The following is a 20,548-nucleotide window of genomic DNA, read 5'->3' on the forward strand; positions in this document are numbered from 1 at the left end:
TAGGAAGCAGGTACTCATTGACTCCTTAGGGCTAGTTCAGTGGTGGGGTTGGGGGGGGAAGACTCTGACTGTTTGTGTCAAGCCTTGTCCTGATTCCCCAGCCTGGCACCCTTAGACCTACCCAGAGGGGTCCAGACTTAGGTCAGAACCAAGGGCATCAAGGGACCAGCTATTCCTCCCTGGAGGTCTCATCAGCATTGTAGGCCCCTGTTTGTAAGTGGCTGGCTGTGCTGGCAAGCCCTCCCTGTCCCCCGACCCTGACCAGTGTCACCAGGACTTACTGAGTGTGACTGAGTCATTGATCTTGAAGCTGCAGAGGACCCTGTCCACACTGCAGGCATGTCGGAAGCCATTTCCTCTCATGACCACTTGAAGGGACTCTGAAACGAGGAACAACAGCACACATTACTGGACCAGCACCTGCTTCCTGTCCACTACAGAGCCTCTGGCTGCCGTCTCAGAATCCCAGGCATCAGGTCAGGTAGGACAAGAGCAACAAGAAGGCTGCATTCCATTCTCTGAGCCCTTCTCCCCATGCTCTCAGGGAAGGCACAGTGCTTCCGGCTCCACTTCCTCATTTTGTTCCTGCCTGCAATGCCTTCCTCCCTCTGTTAGAGTCTTAGCCACTTTTTAAGTCTAGACAGTTCTAAAACAGCCATAGGGGACCCAGGGAAGAGTCCTTCACTTCCTCCCTAACATCCCTCCTTGAGTCTGATTTACATTTTGGAATATCCTGAAAGAATTTCTTCAGAACCCAGATGTCTCATAACTACAGCCCATGGCACTCAGAGCCTGCGCTAAACCACTGTTGGGCACTCAGGGTAATGTCTGGTTGTGCCCTTTGGTATCGTTCTCCCCCAACCAGAAAAGCGTTCCTTTAGGTCAATAGTGGTATGACGGCTCTGCACCTTTCCTCTCTCCGGGGTGCATGGCTGTCCCATGTGGCCTTGTGCAGGTGTCACTGTATTCAGCTGCTGAGCTTTGTGGGGGGTCAGGTGTCAAGCATGATGTGCTAGAACTGACACTGGGCCTTCAGTGAAGGGGCGTTTCTCTGGGCTTGCATATCAGTTTCCCATTGGTAGAATGTATGCCCATTATCAGTGTGTGAGACTGACGTTGATATATATATGTATATATATATTATACATATAATATATATTATACGTATAATATGTACATATAATATATATTATACATATAATATTTACATATTTTATATATATATATATATATATATATATATAATTTCTTTATAATGTTGTCCTACCAAGGGGTAAAAACAGTTAAGGATGTTTAAGAATACCTGTTCGCATTTGATGATCTCAAACAATTGACTCTGCTTGTTTACTTACTTATTTGTTTCTGGGCACCTGCCAGAGGACAGCCTTAGCTGTTGCTCCTGAGGAGCCGTCTGCCTTGGTGTTTGCAGCAGGGTCTCTCCCTGACTTGCTTGCCAAGTGGGCTAGGCTGGATGCCAACGAGGCTCAGCTGCCTTTGTACAAGTGTGTGCTGCCATGATGGCTTAAGCTTTCTTCTTTCTTCACCCTGTGTGGGGGGATTGAACTCGGGTCCAGGGGCCACACGTTTTTCCAGAGGAGCCGCCTGGCCCGCTCCCGCTCTCCTTTATCTTGACCATCCATGTATAAAATGAAACTGGGGTTTGGAATAGTGCTTTGGCAATATACAGAGACAACAAAAAGCTGGAAGAAAACTGCTGCGTTTGTAAAAGTGCATCTGAGGTAAACGGCTGCCCAAATAGAGACTGTTGGAGGAAGAAAGGGATTAAAGAGCTAGCCTATGGGGCTCTCTTAAAAGTTAAATAAATGCCATGAGTTTGTGTCACATTCATTCCCAAGGAACTCAGAGATCTTGTTCAACAAAGCAATAACGGATAGTTAATGGCCCCTCACTGTGCCAGCCCAGTGATGAGCGTTGTATGGATCTGATGTAATTTCCACCTGCCCGAAGGAGTGCGGCTGAGAGGGTGATCTCGGAGAAGTTGAATAATCTCTCAAGATCACACAGATAAAAGCCCTCAGACCCAATCTGGCACCCAGGGCAGCCAGGCACCAAGGACCACTCAGCCCTCATCTGCTACCTCTTAAGGCCACCTGGCTGAGACGGATGCTCACTGTGCTCTGACTGTGGAGTAGTTAAGGAGTCAGGCCAGGATGTCTTTAAAGCTCATCTTCTCCCAATTTTGGACAGTTGTGCTCATTTGTCAGCCTTGTGGAGCTGACCTACATATGGAATAAGAATCTGTGGGGAAGCTGAGGCACCGTGGGTTGGTAGGACAAATAAGATGGAAGGGGAGGAATCAGAGGAATGGGGACCAGGAGAGCAGGGGAATTAAAATTCTGACCTTTGATGATTTTCCCAGAACCAGCAAAGCTGAACTCAGGTCAGAGCCTTGGTTGGGAACTCGATTAATATGATTTGTCAGGACTAAAGTCTCAAGCAGTTAGGATTTATATATGCATGCTGATACTTGCACATAATTGCTAAGTTTCGAAAATCGGATTTAAAACTTTAGATGCTCTCCACCCCAGTGCATCTTCGTACATTGGCTGGTTCAATGGGCGGGGAGATTCTTACTGCATCTTAGTTTCTTAGCGAAGCTGGGAAAACCTATCCTGTGTTTCCAGTTTGAATGCAAAACATATAGACATCTGGTGGACACTTCTGCTGATTCCACATGTTTGCTGCCTCGCCTTTGGCCTCCCTTGTTTTCTCACAAATCAGCAAAAGGAGAGAAGATGCTGGAAACAGGCTGCATGCCAAGCTCTCGTCTCTAACAGCGTGTCCAGCACTGCCAGTTCAGCTGCTGAGCCCTCTCTAAAAGAAACTCCCCACGTGTCTGGTTGGCCCAGCCTCAGGAAGCTGAGGAAGGGAGACAGGGGGACCCACGATGGAAACCAAACCAAACTTAGGCCTGGAGAGAATTGCTGGGGTGAGAGGCGGGCTGCTGCCCTCCCTGGCACAGTTTCCATGTCAGCACACACATTTGGTTTGCAGAACAACTCAAACATCCTACCCAGAAGTCTCACTGGAATGCCAGATCCTTGTGCAAAGATGTTATCCAACTCTGTGCAATGAATCTGCAGCAAGAAGGAACAGGATCCCCCTCACCTGGGACACCCCGCTCTAACCCTTGTATCCTCAGAGCTCCGCACCTATTATTCACAGCACACACCTCAGTGCTCATAGGAAATGTGCAACTGACCGGCTCTAGGACACCAGCTCCTTCACGAAGTGTCGAGATGGACTGTGGGCCATCAGGAAACAATTATCTACTTCCAAGCGGTCTTTGATTCGATCTTTTGTGTCATTTTTCCTTTAAGGTATGTATTCTCAAGACCTATAAGCTCATTAGGATCCTTTTTGTGATTTTTATCCCTAATGATAATTTAAGGTTCCTGATGTTCTTCTGGATGCTTTCCTGTGTCTAACCTGAGGTAAGTTTACCTTCATGTAAGCTCCTTAGATGAATCTAAGAACAAAAGGGAAAAAATCAAGGTGCTCATGTGTTTGGGTCCCAGCCAGGTCTAATCTGTGCACCTTTTCTGGTCAACAAAGGGAAATATGTTCACCATCATTAGTCACTACAGAAATGCAAATAAAAACGGCGTCTCTATAAAAACTACTGTTTCCCAGCCAGTTCAGTATCTGTTCTGAAAGAGACAGGCCTATGTAGTGCCAGGTGCTCTGCTAGGCAGTGTGGCATGGAGAGAAATAAGGTGCTTCAGCAAAGGAGCTAATGAATTTTGAGACTTGAAGCTGCCCCTGCCCTGCAGGCTTCTTGATGTCTCACAAGGTTGCTGCATATCCAAGATTGCAAAGCCAAAGCTTGGTTTTTCTTCATGCATGAGATAACTTCACAATCAAGGGCCTTCCTCGGCTTCTAATTACTTTAAAAAGCACATTGTATCCACACACAACACATGAATAACTCAGTCCTCACAAGAAGCTCACAGAATTCAGGGGTGACTGACCTTGAAGTTGATCACGTCTAATCCAGTTTAGGCTCCGCCCTGCACAGGCCCTACACAGGCCCTGGCATGAGTTCATGTGGTCATATCTTTTGTCAAATTTCCCTCTCTTGTGTTTTTCGATTTATTCATTTTATGTGTGTGTGTGTGTGTGTGTGTGATTAGCCTGCATGTATGTGTGTGTACCATGGGCATGCTTGATGTCCTTGGAGTTTTATCAAAAGAGGGAATCAGATCCCCTGGATGGTTCCAGATGGTTGTGAACCATCATGTAGGTGCTGGGAACCTGGGTCCTTTGCAAGAGTGGTGAGTGCTCCTGACATCAGAGCTGTCTCTCCAGCCCACCCACTTCATTCTTACAAGGTACACTATGTAGCTTAGGTTGGCCTTGAACTCTCCATCCTCCTGCCTCAGCCTCCTGAGTGATGGGATTGTATGTGTATGTCCTTGGAGACATTCTCCTGGAGTGCCCCTGTGGTGAACACATTTCCTGTGTTGCCACCTGTGTTGCCAAACAACAACTTATTTGAACATAAAAAGAATATTTTCTAAATTGCTTATCTTTGGGAAATTAACACATTTCTCTGAATAGTTACCATGTATTTTTCTAACAACTTTACATACATGTGTATGTATTCCTGTGTGTATGTATTCGTGTGTGCACATATGCATTCACATAAGTATGGATTTAGGCATTGAGACTCAATAATATATATGTATGTATGTATTTAATGTGATGTTGACATAGACTTAGGGCCTACCTCCTTGGCCATTTTCAATTGCTCTAAAATGCAACCAATAATTGAGAAGGAAACCAGCAAGCAGGCCCCTCGATCACACCAGTAAAACAAGCAAGCTCTTTCTGCAGCATCTACTGTCTCATCAGGGTTGGGGGACATATTTTCTGTTGATAATTAATGACCAGCATTTGGTGTTCAGAGATACAGAAAAGGAGCATCAACAGGGGCTCAATAGTGAATGACAAAAGGTCCAGGGGGACAGGGACCACAGACTCCATCTTTGTTCCTCCATCACCCGCAATGTGCCTGTCCCGCAGCAGGTTAAAACAACTAGTAAATGAATGAAACAAGATTAACAGAAGCCTATGTCTGAGAGGAGCATGCTTGGAGCCCTAGGCAGCCCATTAGTGTGTAAAGCAGGGCAAGACCCCAGTTTTCACCACTTAGAGATGATATTGTGACTCAAAGAAAAGGCTACTCTCTAGAAATGTTTATCTCCATTGATGATAAACTGTAGTGGGCCTCATGGTGATGCCTGCAGTTCTATGCCACTGTTTTGTAAGGCCTGGTAGACTAACAATTAAGACAAATATATCAAACACACAGAGTACTTAACAACATTTAATGGGAGGCCCAGGGCTCACTGTGACCCTCTGGTGTGGAGTGTAGGGCTGTCATAAGGAAGAACAACTCTACTCACAGGCATGGTGACATGGAGATCAGCTTTGCCCTGACGTGAGAATCCAATACTTCTATCTTTTCTATATTTCTGTTTCTATACTGCTATCCCATGTCCCACGAGAGAAGGGGATTTTGACAGTCAATTTCAGGCTTTCCGGAAACTGATATTTTCTCCTTTCTTTTCCTTTCTCAACAGCAGATTTAATTAACAATTCTTATTTTTTTTTAAACACACCTGTCTCTTGTTCCACTTTTACTCCCTTACCCAAGAAGCAAATATAGATTTGAACCCAAAATACCATCAACTGAATGAAAGCGAATAGCACTTAATTTTGATTTACCTCCTGTGCATTTGGTGGATGGTTCAGCTGCTAGAATTTCGATGCAGGATTTCTTTGAAATCTAGGTGGAGAGGAACTAAAACAGGCAATTACTGGTTTGTTTCACTAAAGAAGAGACGAAGTTCAAGGACCCTGGAGTGCAAGGGAAACGCTGGGCAATGCATCGCCATCAATGCCACACATCAATAAGCCAGGCCGTGGCAGATGTGCCAAGTGTCCAGACAGCCATGAGAAACATTCATTGGCTGGATCCTCTTGTATTTATTATGGGTTTTAATTGAACCTATTACGCAGGAGTCCTTTTTTGAACCAAGCGATTCAATACGGCATTACAAATGCTATCTCTAAAATTCCTTCCCTGGAATTTTAGAACAATTTTATGAACAAGTCAACAATCCGTAGGTCCCTCCATGATGAAGTCTCAAAGGATGCATGGCTGATCTTTTGACGACGGCTGCAATTTGGCTTGGAGGATAGCTCCTTACAACAAAATGTGACTTTTATGTGACATGATAAACAATGACCAATCCTAGTTAGGAGCAAAGCCAAAGGGGCAGATGGCAGGGGATAAATTGGAGGGTTTATGGGGAGACAGTGGTGGGGCTCTAGGCTGAGCAGTCCCCAGAAAAGGGACTGTAATGGAGAGCAGTGCGGTCAGCTGGGTACAGTTGGGAAAGCAGGGAGCACAGTGGACATGCAGGGCACAACACAGTGGAGAGCAGAGAGGAGGGGCAAGTGCAGACATGGCAGGGGAGACCGTGCAATGGCCCTCCTGCCCCAGGCAGGGCGGCTCACTGCTCAGTTCCTTCCATAGAAAAGGTCTGGAAAGTTGACCTGGCATGCTCGGCTCAGCAAAGATCCCCTGGGTTAGGGTCACACCTAGGTACTTTGTTTTGTGGCTATTGTGAGGGGTGCTGCTTCCCTAATTTCTTTCTCAGCCCTTTTGTCTTTTGTATACAGGAGGGCTACTGAAGTTTTTGAATTAATTTTGTATCCTGACACTTTGCTGAAGGAGTTTATCAGCTGTAGGAGTTCCCTGGTAGTTTCTGGTGCTTCCTGGAATCCTGGGGTAGGGAGAATCCCCTTGGCAGGAAGATGATTTTTCCTGAAGGAGGCCTCCTCCACTTTTTGGGTATGGTTACTGTATGGCCAGTGTTTCTCAGGAATTGCCACGGCTCACCTCAGGCGTACAGACCTGAGTAGTAGCTGTGGTCTTTGTTTCCTCTCACCCGTAGAAGTCCTTGAGACAGCTGCCCCGCTGCTGGGTTTCTCGTTCTGAATTTAGTGAGCTGCTGCTGTTGTTACACTGTTTTCCAGGTACAGCCCTCTTGCAGAACCTGCTGATTCCCTAACTGTGGGGTTTTTCTCCAACAGGGAAACTCAGGCTGGTACCCTGGGCACACAGTTCTGTCTGGGAAGGTGAGAGGAGCGCCCAGCCAGCCTCTGGGCCAGAGGCTGAGTGCTCTGCTCTGGGCCTGGAGACTGTGCGCCCAAGTTTGAGATGAAGGCTGGTGGCACTGCTCTGGTGCGGAGGCTGTGCACTCCTCTTAGGCTGGCAACTAAGGGCTCTGCTCTGGTCTGGAGGCTGGGTGTCTCACTCTAGGCCAGAAGCTGTGTGTCCCTGTCTGGGATGGCGGCTGAGGGCGCTGCTCTGGTCCCGAGGCTCTGCGCTCCGATCTGGGCTTTTCAGTGTGTGTCTCACGCCTCAACTAAGGGCTCTGCTCTGGGTCGAGGCTTGGCGTCTCACTCCAGGCTAGAGGCTATGCCCCCCGGTCTGAGATGGTGGCTGGGGTCGCCGATCTGGGCCCGAGGCTGTGCACACCAATCTGGGCTGGCAGCTGTGTGCCCAGCTTTGGGCCAGAGGCTGTGCACTCCGCTCTGGGCCGGCAATTGAGGTCTCCGCTCTGGTCCGGAGGCTGAGCGCTTCACTCTGGTCCAGAGGCTGTGTGTCCTGGTCCTGGATGGCGGCTGGAGGCGCCGCAGGAGGCTGTGTGCTCTGATCTGGGGTGGCGGGTGCGCCTGCCAGTCCCCAGGACCTTTTCCAGGTTTTGACTGGGTGACCTGAGGTCGGTCCCAATTGATTTCCACACCGTAGGTTTCCTCTCAGTCTCCTGGTTGCTGGGCCGACGCTGCTGTCCTGCTCCTCAGACACAGTGTCCTCCCGGCACCACCATCTTGTCGACCCTTATCAATCATTTAATCAATTGCAACTAGAGATTGCAAAACAGAACTAAGCACTTGAGTTCCCAGGTTTCTGAATCAATCCTACCGTGTAACCAGGATTTGGTAAAAGAAATTTCAGTGACTCTTTGACTAAGACTCACTAACAGGATCTGTCACAATAACCACACACTATTATTTTTCTCGAAGTGTCTGCAATTAGCTGATAACTCTAAGGAGTGTATAAAAGGCCAAAAAAATGTCAGCCAAGTGATGTGATTCAATCAAGCACAAACAGCTTTCCCAGCCTACATTTAAAACATCTGGAGGAGACCATCGCTGCCAGTGGAGTAAATTCATCAGTGAGGGGTAGGCAGGATTTGTCTGGGCCTATAACTCCTGCTAGACTGAAATGTCTGGTTTCCAAAGGTATGACGTCTTGGTTATCAGCAGCCCAGACTATATTGTCATAAGTCTGCCTGAACTGCAGCCAACAGCAGATCAGTTTAGAGATTGGGGACTCTGAAAGTGAGGAGACATACACACGCACACACGGCACAGGCAGTAGTAGCTATAGAGGCGCCATTCCCTAAAATGGCAGTGCCACTCTGACACCTTGGGCGCAGCTCAGGCTGTACATGGGGTTGATGGCTGGTGGGTAGATAAAAGTGCACATGCAGCATTCCTTGGAAACCAGTCAAGAGAAGAGAAGAACCCCTTTCCTTACCCCTTCTTACCTGGACCTATGGGGTGGGTCTCTGAGCCCTGTTAACATGCACCTGTTCTCCACACCAAAGGCCTCCTGAGGTAGCTTCCTGGCTCTTCTTACCTCCCCTACTCCTCCACTGTGCCAGCTCCAACGTGGTTCCAGTTTCCAGGCTTTCCCACCCGTTTCCTTTATAGCTCCTCTCTGTTCCCAAGAGGTAGCCATGGCCGCTATAGGCTGTCCTCTAGATGACTTTGGCCACACCCTCTCTATCACCTGAGAGACAGCCATGCAGCTATCCTGTTGACAATAAACCTTTCTTTCCACCCATGGAGAGGTCCAGTTTGGTAGTTTCATTGCTGCTGTCACTTACAAAGTACATTGGGAAATCACTACAGGAAAAATCCTGAGTGGAAAGGAGGAGATTCACACAGGCCTGGGGCAATGTCAGAGGTGAGGGCCCATTGCTCCACAGTGGATACAGAGGCAGATCACCATGTGCTTTAGATACTCTTAAGTGAGGAGTTGGGCCTTGGCCCATGGTCCTTGATGATCCTTTGGACTTTCTGAATCCCAATTTTGGAAAGCATTTAAACTGATGATTAATATCGAGGACTCTAGAAACTGCTGGGGTTAACTTGGTCACAGGTATGGCCTTGGCAGCCTGGGTAACCCCTCAGAATCTACCTTTCCCATCAGGAGAAGTGAGGCGATCAAAACCTACCCGGAGCTCTGGCACGACTACGAAGATCAAGTCTAGTCAGGCAGGCTCAGCGCCTAGCCTATGGCAGCCTTGACTAGCAGAGCTGTGTCAAGAACCTGGACTTGGGACACGAAGGTAGATGTGGGTTCTGAATGGTTTCATGCTCACCTCCAAGCCCTACCAACTCCTGGCCCTGTGATCCTGGGCAGATTGGTAAACCTCAGAATCTCCATTTTCTCTTCTATATAGTGGGGTAAGGAAAACATTGGCTGGAAAGGGCTGTATGGAGTTAAATGAAATGGTAGACACATACAGATACTATGTTTGTAAAATCAATTAGACTCAAAATTTATTTTGGATTTAAAGCTGAAAGACTACACTTCCCAGTTTCCCCTGCAGACTACAAAGCTGGCTCCAAGCCTATAAGGGTACACAGCCCATCCTCTCCTGCAGGCATTTTGTCTGTCCACGCTCACAAAGTAACAAAGATGCCCTCTCACCATGGATAAACAAGGTCCCCCCGAGGATCAGAATAAGCCTCTCTTTCTGCCTCTGCCTCTCTACAGCTGCCTTTTAATAGTTTAACAGAAGGGAAGGAAGGTGAGATCAAGGACAACTACCTGGTTTTGGTAGAACCAGGCAGATGTTAACCCATAGTCAGTGAACTCCCCGGCCACCAGGCAGCAAGCAGATTTCATGGAAATACAGAACCAAGAAATGTGCTTCAGTGATGCTGGCAACGGATACCGGGTGACAAGCACATCCAACATGAGGTGAGCTTCTGCCCCGGCTGCACTCCCCAGCGTGGCACTGGTGTCCCAAGTGGACACATGTTTTGCCCCATCACTTGCCACTGACCTCACATTTAGCATTTTCTTAACCAAAGTTAACACCATTTCCCTGCCAATGTGTGGATGCATTTAAAAAAAAAAATAGGTGAATCCGTGAAAGCCTGATGCAGCGTGGGGCCTGGAGAGATGGTTCAGCAGTTAAGAGCAGTGACTTCTCTTCTAGAGGACCTGGGTTCAGTTCCCAGGACCCACAGGGCAGCTCGCAACCCTCTGTAAGTAACTGCAGTTCAGGAGAGTCCATGTCCTCTTCTGGCCTCTGTGGGCACAGCGTGTGTGGTGCACACACGCACCCGCAGGCCAAACACTCACACACACTAAAAATAAAGAAATCTCCCAAAACAAAACAGAGGCCGTGGATTGTCCTGGGGTAGTTACTCTTGAGAAGCTTGGATTTCTGGGGGAGCTGGAGGGACCGCAGAGGGAAAAACAGCGTCACCAGGCTCCAGGAGCTGATTTCACACATGCACACTGGAACCCGCTGTGGAGCTGCCCAGGCTACCTATGAGGGTTTCCATTTATCAGAAAGTTCTCAGTTTATGTAGAAATTTCTCAAGAATCTCTGAAAATAAAACTCTATGTGTAGTTCTTAACCCTCCCCTGTTGCAGCAAAAACTTCTTTCATTCTTTTTAAATTGTTTTTCTCCAATAAACAGCCAACCCATATTTATTTCTGTTGGAGTGTTTTGTGTGCTGTTTACAGGCTGGTCTCTTTCACCCCATCACAGCAGAGAGGCCTTCTGTGCTCACATGCCCAGACAGTCCTTCAGAGCATGTTCCTTGACATCTTACTTGTTGTAAGGGACCATTCTGGGCCTCGAAGTGGGCAGATCCTCAGGAGGATAATTGCCCAATGGCTGTCTGAATCTGTCCAGTTCTGTAATACAAAAACTTGGCCATTTTCCTTAGCTTTCTTTTCCCTGTTCTCTTCAGAAGCAGTTTAATCCCTGGCACTGGGGCCAGGTGAAGAAATCTATTCCTACCCACAATTCCAGTTAGCTGCTACCCGTCACACCTGGTTCACCCTTTGTAAGTGCACTTGTTTTCAATTGGCTGTCGCCTTTGGGTTATAAACACTTCATGAGTGAAAACTGAATGTGATCTTATCCACTCTTGTATACACAAAGACTAACCTGGCACATAGCAGGCACTAACTATTTATTAGATTAAACTATGAATTAAAGGAACACTTTCTGCGTGCCCTAAATATCGCTACCGACAAGTGCACTCTCTTTACTATCTGCACCATTCCTGGGCCTTCCCGATACAAGGCCATTGTCTGCACCGCACCTTCCTGAGCACCTTCCAGCCTGCGACTGCCTCCCGGGAGGACTGCTTTGCCATCTCCATCTTATTAATGGATAATCTGTGATGCTGTGATGTTCAATCTCGGGTAGCTTGCTTTTAAAAGACCTCGCCATCTTGGCTTAGGGAAACTCACAGAGCTCTGGCTTTAGAGGGTAGGACTCCAGAAGGGCCATACAGGGTCACAGCTGGTGGCTGAAGGCATGTTGGATAAGCCTGGGGCCCTTTGCCAGAAACAGCCAGACAGCCTGGGTCATGCAACTGGTTCATTAATGTTCCCTGGAGCATCATATGAGCCCAGATGACTTAATCTGTAATTTATTAGTTAATTAACAAGGTCAGACACCATTCCTAATTAAGTTTCACTTTAAACCCATGGACACACGTCTATTAGCAGCAGGAGAGGGCCAAGGTCCACGTCAGTCTTCAAAATAAATGCTAAGTATTTTACATGTGGCTTCCTGGGACTCAGTGATTTTATGTGCTTGAGACATTATACCAAATAAAGAAAGCATACGCTTAAAACACATGAATGTTTGGGGCCATATCTCCAGTCTGTGTAAGTATGTCATTTCTTTGTCACTTGCATGTGCAACGGGAGTCTGGTCTGAAGACAGACAAGACAAGCTTGAGAAACTGAGGACACTGTTTGCTTTCCCATCCAACTATGGTCCCACCATGTTTTCAGTAGAAAAGTTCTGACAGCTGTGCCATCACTAGATCCGAGTTTTCTCAGTAGGCAGAACCTGTCCTGTACCTCCCCTGCCTCCCACACCTGGACTGCAGCATCCTGCTAGCACAGGAAGCTTGCTTTTGAGAAACTGTTTTTCTTTAGCACAGAAAGCACTGCTGCTATCTCCTGGAGAGAGGAGGAAGGAGCTGCAGAGGCCAGGGAGGGAGCTGCCACTTGCTGAGATGGCTCCTGCAGCCTCTGCAGCTATGGGAATCTGTATGACTTGAGGCTTTTTAATAAGCAGAATAAGAACAATAGCAGGAGAAATGCCTGTCCCCAAAGTCTGCACAGCTTCAGTGTAATTAATGACTGCTGGGACAAGTGTTTTCCTTAAAACAAGCAACTCTCTGCTTTACTCCAACCACTGCAGTTTGATTGTTTTTATTTTGTGTTCCAGCCACTATGAACAGAGCTGAGAATGCCATCTCTTGTCTCTTAGAGCTGCATTATTGGAAGAAAGGGCAGGGGAAGGACTACCACAAAATGCCCAGCTATTGTTGAGCATGGGTCTGCCATGGATCATGGATGCTGGGCAGTCCTCTGGGCAGCTTTGTAATGGGTAAATATGTAAAGCATGGTACCCAAAACAGGGCAGATGGGCAGTCTCTGGGGTTGTACAACTTGGCATCTGTGGAGGGAGGGGGCTGACTACGGGAAGGGAGAGATCCAAGGGAGACTCCCAGAATTCCTGCCACTCTCCAGTGGCATTCTGGGAGGGATTCCCAAGAATTCTGAGAGGGGAGAGCAGCTTATGCTGCAGGAGACACCCAGGCAGTCTCCAGGAAGAGACTCAACAGTGCCTTGGGGAGTCTTGATACAGGAGCTGGATGGGGCCCCAGAAGGGAAGCTGTTCTGAAGATGAGAAATGAACTGGCTTAAGGGAAGGACTACCATTGCTGAAATGGTGGCTCTGGAGAGAGATTTTAGCTCTGTGGAGCAGGGACTGCAGGACTGGGCTGTGACGGAGAGAAACCCAGCAGTTCCCCGTGGGGACTCGCAAGAGTGGGTAGGAGTCAAGCCTAGAAGATAGACTCTGCCTTTTGACATAGTTTGCTAAGGTCCAGGCCAGTTTGCAGGGGTTACATCTCTTCTACCTTCCTCTGAAAAGAAGGGAGAAGTCAGCACAAGATAATAAAAAAATAAATAAATATACTTATGGGACAGATCTGTCCCCAGTTTGCTGATCCTACAGATTTCCTAAGAGGAGGCTCCTGCCAACCTTTGCTCAACACTCATTTATTGTTGACCAAACACACAGAGGCTGCATACGCTGACTCACGATCCAATTAACAGGAAACCAGGCGTGCTCTTAAGCACCTATCAGAAGGGAAGCCTCTGAGGTGCAGATGCCAAGGAGCAAATGGCTGGTCTCCCCTTCCCATAAATTCTGGTCCCAGACACTGCTGCAGTAAGTGGGGACAGCTGGGGACAAAACGTCACAGTCATTGGGCCAAGTGTCAAGAATCAAAGCTGCTAACCATTTCACTGTTGTCTGGATCCAGCTTTTGTGCATCTTCTGGCATCATTGCCCACAGCACTTTTGAAAGGGCGAACGAAGGCTCAGGAACATGACCAGATCACTGAGTCCAGGTTTCCCTGCAGAGCCGGTGGTAAATTCAAGTGGTGGTCAGTGGAACTTCCCCAGTGAACCGCAACGAGAGAAGACAGATGAGTGGGCTCTGTCTTTAAAACGTATCCCCATATTCCCATATTCTGAAGATGCAGTCCTTCGGGGGGCCTGAGAGGGCAAGCAAGTTCTGCCCACGTGTGAGGCTTTCCTTTCCACCTGAATGGTCCCCTCCGCAGTCTGTAGTCTTCCAGCTATGGGAGTCTTGTGCCTGATCTCAGAAGCTACGCAGAGCTGTGGCTGGCTAAAACTCAGATGGAAGAAATGATAGAGTAGGAGGAATGCCTCCCTAAAGGACCATGAAGTCTAGTCTAATTTACAAACTGTCCCTTTCCCATCAGCCACTGAGCACCAGCTGTGTTTGTGGAAGTGCTTCTACCACAATGGTAAAGGCAGAGAACTCCCCATCCAGCCTGCGTGCTCCAAGACTGGGACCCTGGACTCTGTTGCCTTTGTGTGACCGTGCGAATTGTGTTGAGATGTCTCCTGTGGTCTGTAGCTGGTCCTCAGAGGCTCCCTCTCTGAAACGGAGCTGTTTCTGGCTGAAACTCAGCAGAGCTGGGGGATCATTCCCCTGAGTGGACACAGGTAACGTCTCCTGAATCACCGCTCGCTTGCTGCGATGTGTGGTCCTGGCCAATTTACCACACACTTCCAACCACCCAACCAATCACTGAATGGTTTCAGTGAGGGTTGAATGGCTTGTTCAGCCCAGGGCTGCACAGAGTGGCTTTTACTTTTACTTCCTTAAAGACACAGAGAGAGGAGGAACTGTGGGCTTCCCCCTGGAGCTCTGGACATCAGCTTCCTTGCCAGCAAATGGCAACAAAATATGAACTGCCTGACAGTGATAGGGTTTTTAAATGGACTGATACTGAACAGGGTTATGGGGCATTTGTTAAAAGTAAGTTTACCCCAACTGCTGACTTCCTTCTGGCCTCTATCTCCCACAGATGGACACAACAGATTTTTTTTTTTTAACTCTGGCAGATAAGTACAGGGAGGCTTGAGGGATGTTGAAATGGTCAAAACAGGCATCAGAGAGAGGCTGATGAAGACCCGGGAATGACTGTCCCCTGGGAAAAGAACTCCTGGGCATCCAGTATCTACTCCCTGCTTCCCCAGCTGGAAAAGGTGGGGCTTCTGGAGACACCACTGGGTGTAGGTTTCCTGGCCCACCATTCTGAACATCAGGTATGGCAGTTTATCCAACCTGCCTGTAGATCCATGGCCTGGCCTAGAGGGATAATAGAGGCTTCCTCAGAGAGCAGCTGTCACCCTGTTTCCCGCCCTCCCCCCCCACCTCCCCAAGTGTCACTCCTAGTGACATTTCTTCTTCCTCTCACAGGCACAGACCTTGTCACTACTGGTTCTGAGTAGCTATTCATCTTCCAGGGGATTGTGGGTAAAATGCCACCATGACTTCTTTTCCTAAGCCTTGGGGGATGGCTTTTCTGTTCCCAGACTCTGAACACTGCTGTGCTAGAGCAAAGATTACAGCCTTCATCTCACCTGCCAAGCTCTATCTTACACACGGCCTGTTCATTCTACCATTCATCTCAAGACCACACTCCCTGCATTTCCACGCCGGCAGCTGCCTTTCATCTTCTAGGTTCTCTTCTAAGAGGAGCCTGGGTCACTGCTGTCCCCTTCAGTATTCACCTGAGGCCTATGTTATTTCTTTATACCATTTGTTACAATCTAACTTCATAGTTTTGGCTTTCCATGGGTCTCTCCCATAGGCTTTCTGCCTTTTCGGAAAGAGGTCACTTCCTGCTTCACTCAACTGAAAGGCCAGTATCTATAGCAAGAGGCTTGCAATCAGCATTTTCTTTTCTTTTTATGGTTCGGGGTAATGCTGGGGACAGAACCCAGGGCCTCACAAATGCCAGGCAAGCAACTGTGAGCCACCTTTCCAGCCTCCCAGTGAGCACCTGATGGGTGAATCAGTATGAGCCCTTTATTGGAAGCTCAGAAATGCAGAAACCTCTGTGACCTGTCTGAGTCATCAGAAGCTGCTCTGCAATAATAATTTTAGATAATTAAGTCCAGTCCTATTTTATTACGAGAAGATGTCCAGCCACAGTTCCGTGATCAGAATGAGCGGGAGTAGATCCCTCAGGTGTTGGGGGGAAATGATGGCTTTCGTTCCTGATACTGGAAAGGAAACAGAACCCACCTCTTAAAAGCAGCCAGCCAACTCTTAAGCCATAATTATCACTGTCTGACTTGAGAAGGATGAGCACTGCCAAACTTGTCTCTCTCTGTCCAGGCAAACCAGTTAACAGCCACCATAAACACGGGGTTCCAGTCTGGGGAGGATCAAAACCGATATTACTCCCAGGAAAAAGCTCCTAAGAATGCCGCCATTCAGCTCAAGTCTGGAGACTAAAGTCTGCAATTATTATTATTTTTTCCTTCTCGGGACACTGTCCTGCTAGAACCTGTAACACATCCTTGAGTTATTTCACTTTGGGGGTGGGAGCAGTTTTACAAACAGCCTGGCTCACATTGAGCTTGGGGGGTCATTAATGTTGGCACATTCAAGGACAACCCAGATTCTCACAGGTAGAAATGCTGATTATTTGTGTAGGAACTGACTCATGAAAGACCCTGGTCATCTGGCTCACAAGAGCTTCAACGGGGCCAAGAACATGGCTCCATTCAGAAGCTGCCCCGGTGTGGGTCTCTGACGGAGCTGCTCTCTCTGGCGCCTCTACACTCCTACGCACACGCATAGAGAAAAACTAAAATTCCCCGAACACAGAAACTGGTAGAGCACTGAGGATGCTCATGCCCTGGTCTGATCAGGGCACGGTGTGTAAAGGTATTGTGACGTCACACTGTCTGCTGTTGTGTTTCTATGGAGCTATTACACTGTTGTGTGTACTGAGGCAGGACACTCTCTGCAGTTGTATGTACTGGGACGTCACACTGTCTATGGTATGTGTATGTGCCGGGACGTCACGGTCTGCAGTTGTTTCTAGGTGCCGGGACATCACGGTCTGCAGTTGTGTATCGGGATGTCACAGTCTGCAGTTGTGTATCGGGACGTCACAGTCTGCAGTTGTATATCGGGAAGTCACGGTCTGCAGTTGTTTCTATGTATCGGGACGCCACAGTCTGCAGTTGTGTATCGGGACGTCACAGTCTGCAGTTGTGTATCAGGACATCACAGTCTGCAGTTGTCTCTAGGTGCCGGGACGTCACATGCCTGACCTTTTGTGTCTGTACTGAAACATCACATGCCTACAGCTATACCATGCTGAGTGTATCTGATCTCCTATGATCTCGGAAGCTAAGCAGGACTGGGCTTAGTTAGAACTCAGAAAATAAAGCCTTACTACATTCGACCCCCCAAATCTGCAATTATTTTACAGGTTAGCTAAAACAAGTGTTACAGTGACAACTCCCACTGCCTTCGGGTGCAGTTAAAACTCTTCAATGCTTTTGCAAATTTGTTCCAGGCCAATGTGCTGGCTTATTCTCTACCACCCCCGAAGCCACCCACAGTCAGCACTGCCATTACCACCCCCAGGATAAGCTCTGCTCTTCTCCAGCCCCTGGGGCGGAGGCTGGAATCAGGCTTCCTCATCTCTGGGTCACCCACCTCCCTTAGTGTTTTTCAGCCCTCTGGTCAGCCCACCTTCTCACAAAGCACCCTCCCCCACCCCACCCCCCTGCACAGCTTCTACAGGCTCCATGGGCAGTACAGAGTCCTTCTGTTAATATTTTGTAGTATGAGGCTGCTGTTTCACAAGGTGCTTGAGTTCTGGTTCTTATATTACCAAGTAGGCCACGGTGACCCCAGAAAGTTTTACACACGTGTGCAGAGTTGAGGGGCGGTTAGAGGAGCTGGTTCTGCTTCCACCATGGGGGTTCTCTGGGGATTGACCTCAGGGAGTCATGTTTGGCAGCAACCACTTCTACCTACTGAGCCATCCTGCCCACCCATCCAAACATTCTTTAATGTAGGAAATTCCTCCCCTGTGGACTAACAACTGGGTGGGAAAGCCCTCTATTTTCCTAATTCTTTCCATTTTTCAGTAAACAAAGTCCATACACATTTAAGATAGACATTCCCAGCCTGAAGTAAGACTGCTTTTCATATTCTGAAAACATCTGCTTACAGGTATCCATGGTCTAAAGCACTCCTGGTGTGTGGGTTTCGGGATCCACATTGGCTGATTGCAGTGGGGAGTCTTGGGAAAGATCTCAGCTGACTTGCATTGCAAGTGTAGCTCTGCCTGACTTTTTGTTTTGTAACGATTTACTTTGTAACTAGTTAGATGCTTTTTACAAAATAGGTGTTACCTTGGCTGGTGGCTGCCTTGTTTAGTCACGGCTGGGTGAGCTAGGAGCGAGTCAGGAGGCCCAGACTCTGAGAACACAGGTTGATTGGGGTTTTGGCTTGCTGCCGGGGCAGAGTCCTCTTCAGCTTGTAGAATAGAGTTGGCACAGGAGAAAGAAAAGAAGCAGGGTTGAAAGGCTGACGGCAGACCTAGAGCACGGCAGACACAAAGATATGTGAAGGAATGCTCTCTCATGCGGAAGAACTGAAAGGGTTAGACTAACTTTGTAACCTGTATGTCTTCTAAAGCCTATAGTTTTGAGTTTTAGGTCCAGGTTAAGCTAAAGCCTCTTAGTACCTTTCCAGAGAGTGAAGGAATATGACCCTATCTGTGAGGACAGATATAAAAAAAGGGCAAGCAAGCAATGACCTTCACTCAGCAAAAGGAGGACCAGACCCTTGTCCTTGAGATAGCGTTTCTTAGCAACAAACCTAGACTTCTTCTGAGTAGCTTTTGACCTCCAGCCAAAAATCTGTAGCCCCTAATCTTCAAGGATGAGCTAACCACCCCCACCTTAAATTGCAGCTGCATCCACACTTGGCAGGACTGGCCAAGCTTGAGCACCTAAGACTAACCAATTATCTTACTTTATAGTTTCCTCATCCAATCCTAAATTGCCAAAACTAGAACTTCAAATCTCCCACAATTTTTCTTTTAAAAACCTAAAGGTTTTTGTCTCCCGGTGCCACTCTTTGCTGACCGGCAGGGGTGACCCCGTTGTACAATGGTTAATAAACCTCTTGCTTTTGCAACGAGTCTTGGTCTGAGGGAGTTTCTGGGAAGGGTCCGATTGAACTCCTGAGCTGTGAAACCTGAGCTGTCTTACAGAACAACCAAGTGTGCATGGCGGAGTAGGCAGGAGTCGGGGATGCTGGGAGGGAGAGAAATCTTAACCATAGATCAGCTGTTCAGAGGAAGCCTGCACTCACCGAGTGGATGATGCCTTGAAGAGCCTGGAAGCCATCATTCACAGGAAACATGTGGTCCTTACTTTCTGTGATTTGAGCCAACCGAGAACACACAGACACACAAACATGTGCAGAGACGTCAGGCATGGAAGACGTGGAAGACTATGGAAAGTTACTATGTGGGCACAGGGCAGGGACATCAAACCAATGTTCTGAACCCTGAGGAGCCTGGAGCCTTCACCAGGCTCAGGGCCTCACTAAGGGGCCCTCAGAGGCATTGAGCTAACCAGGGAATGCCTGGAGCAGGTGAGGGGCAACACCAACTCTGCATTTGTTTGAATCTTTTCCTTCTTGGGAGCAGAGGTAAGACTGGCCAGCTGGATGAACACAAGACTTGGGGTGAAGCAGTAGATATGGGGACCACTGGCTTGTTTCTATCCAAATCAGACACACTGGGCTTCTCTCAGAGCAACCTGAGAACTAAACCCAGGCCTTGTTTTTGCACCAAGCTGATGAAAGGTCTCAGGAGGGACAGGTCCATTGTGTCTTCCATTTCACGAAGCAGGAGACCTAGGACAAGGAGCAGCTGACCAGGGACCCCAACATTCATAGTTCTGGGACTGCAGAGGCTGTGGCAGTTTTAACATTCTTTTTCATTGTTTTCACTGATTGCAAAAGTAACACACCGATTCTCAAAAAAAGAAAATTTAGGAAAACTGTAAGAGGTAAAATGAAGGAAACCAAGGCCTGTTCATAATGGACTCTGCTTGTGTATTTGTAGGTGATCCTTATTGACAGTTGGGTATGTATAGACTGTCATACTTTTTCAGTGCAAATATGTGTGCGTTTTCCCCTAAAAGTGGGCAGGACTGTTCTCACTGCTTTGTAATCCTATGTTATTCACTTAATAACTTAGAGTACTGTGCCACTAGAACAAAAACAGCAATGAGCCGCAAGGGAGAGCTCTTATTAGGATGGTAGCAGGTTTCTACTTCCGGGCACACTTCTCCAACTAGTCTTACATTTTTGCATTGAAAACACATTACATTTTTAACAAAGAAAAAGTATTCACTTGAAAAAGAAAATTGTCCCATAGTAAAGGGAACAAGGACTATTTCTAACAGGAACTCAATGGCTGGCTCTTTGATCTCCCCACCCCCAAGGGAGGAGCAGTCCTGTTAGGCCACAGAGGAGGACTTTGCAGCCAGTCCTGAAGATACCTGATAAAACAGGATCAGATGAATGGGGAGGAGGTCCCCCCATCAGTGGACTTGGAAAGGGGCACGGTGGAGATAAGGGAGGGAGGGTGAGATTGGGATGGAATGAGGGAGTGGGATACAGCTGGGAAACAGAGTTAATAAAATGTAACTGATAAGAAAAAAAATAAAATTACAAAAAGAAAATTAAAAAAAGAGAAAAAGAAAATTGTACTTGTCAAATTAAAATCTTTAGAAA

At 47.7% G+C, this 20,548-nt stretch overlaps 1 pseudogene; it reads right to left on the reverse strand.

The window, feature by feature from the left end:
- Positions 1-267: 267 nt before the first annotated feature.
- Positions 268-20,548, reverse strand: part of LOC132647075 (anthrax toxin receptor 1-like) — a 47,350-nt pseudogene continuing 27,069 nt past the window's right edge.

The sequence above is a fragment of the Meriones unguiculatus genome, chromosome 14 (assembly GCF_030254825.1).
Source record: "Meriones unguiculatus strain TT.TT164.6M chromosome 14, Bangor_MerUng_6.1, whole genome shotgun sequence".
In the NCBI taxonomy this organism is placed as follows: domain Eukaryota; kingdom Metazoa; phylum Chordata; class Mammalia; order Rodentia; family Muridae; genus Meriones; species Meriones unguiculatus.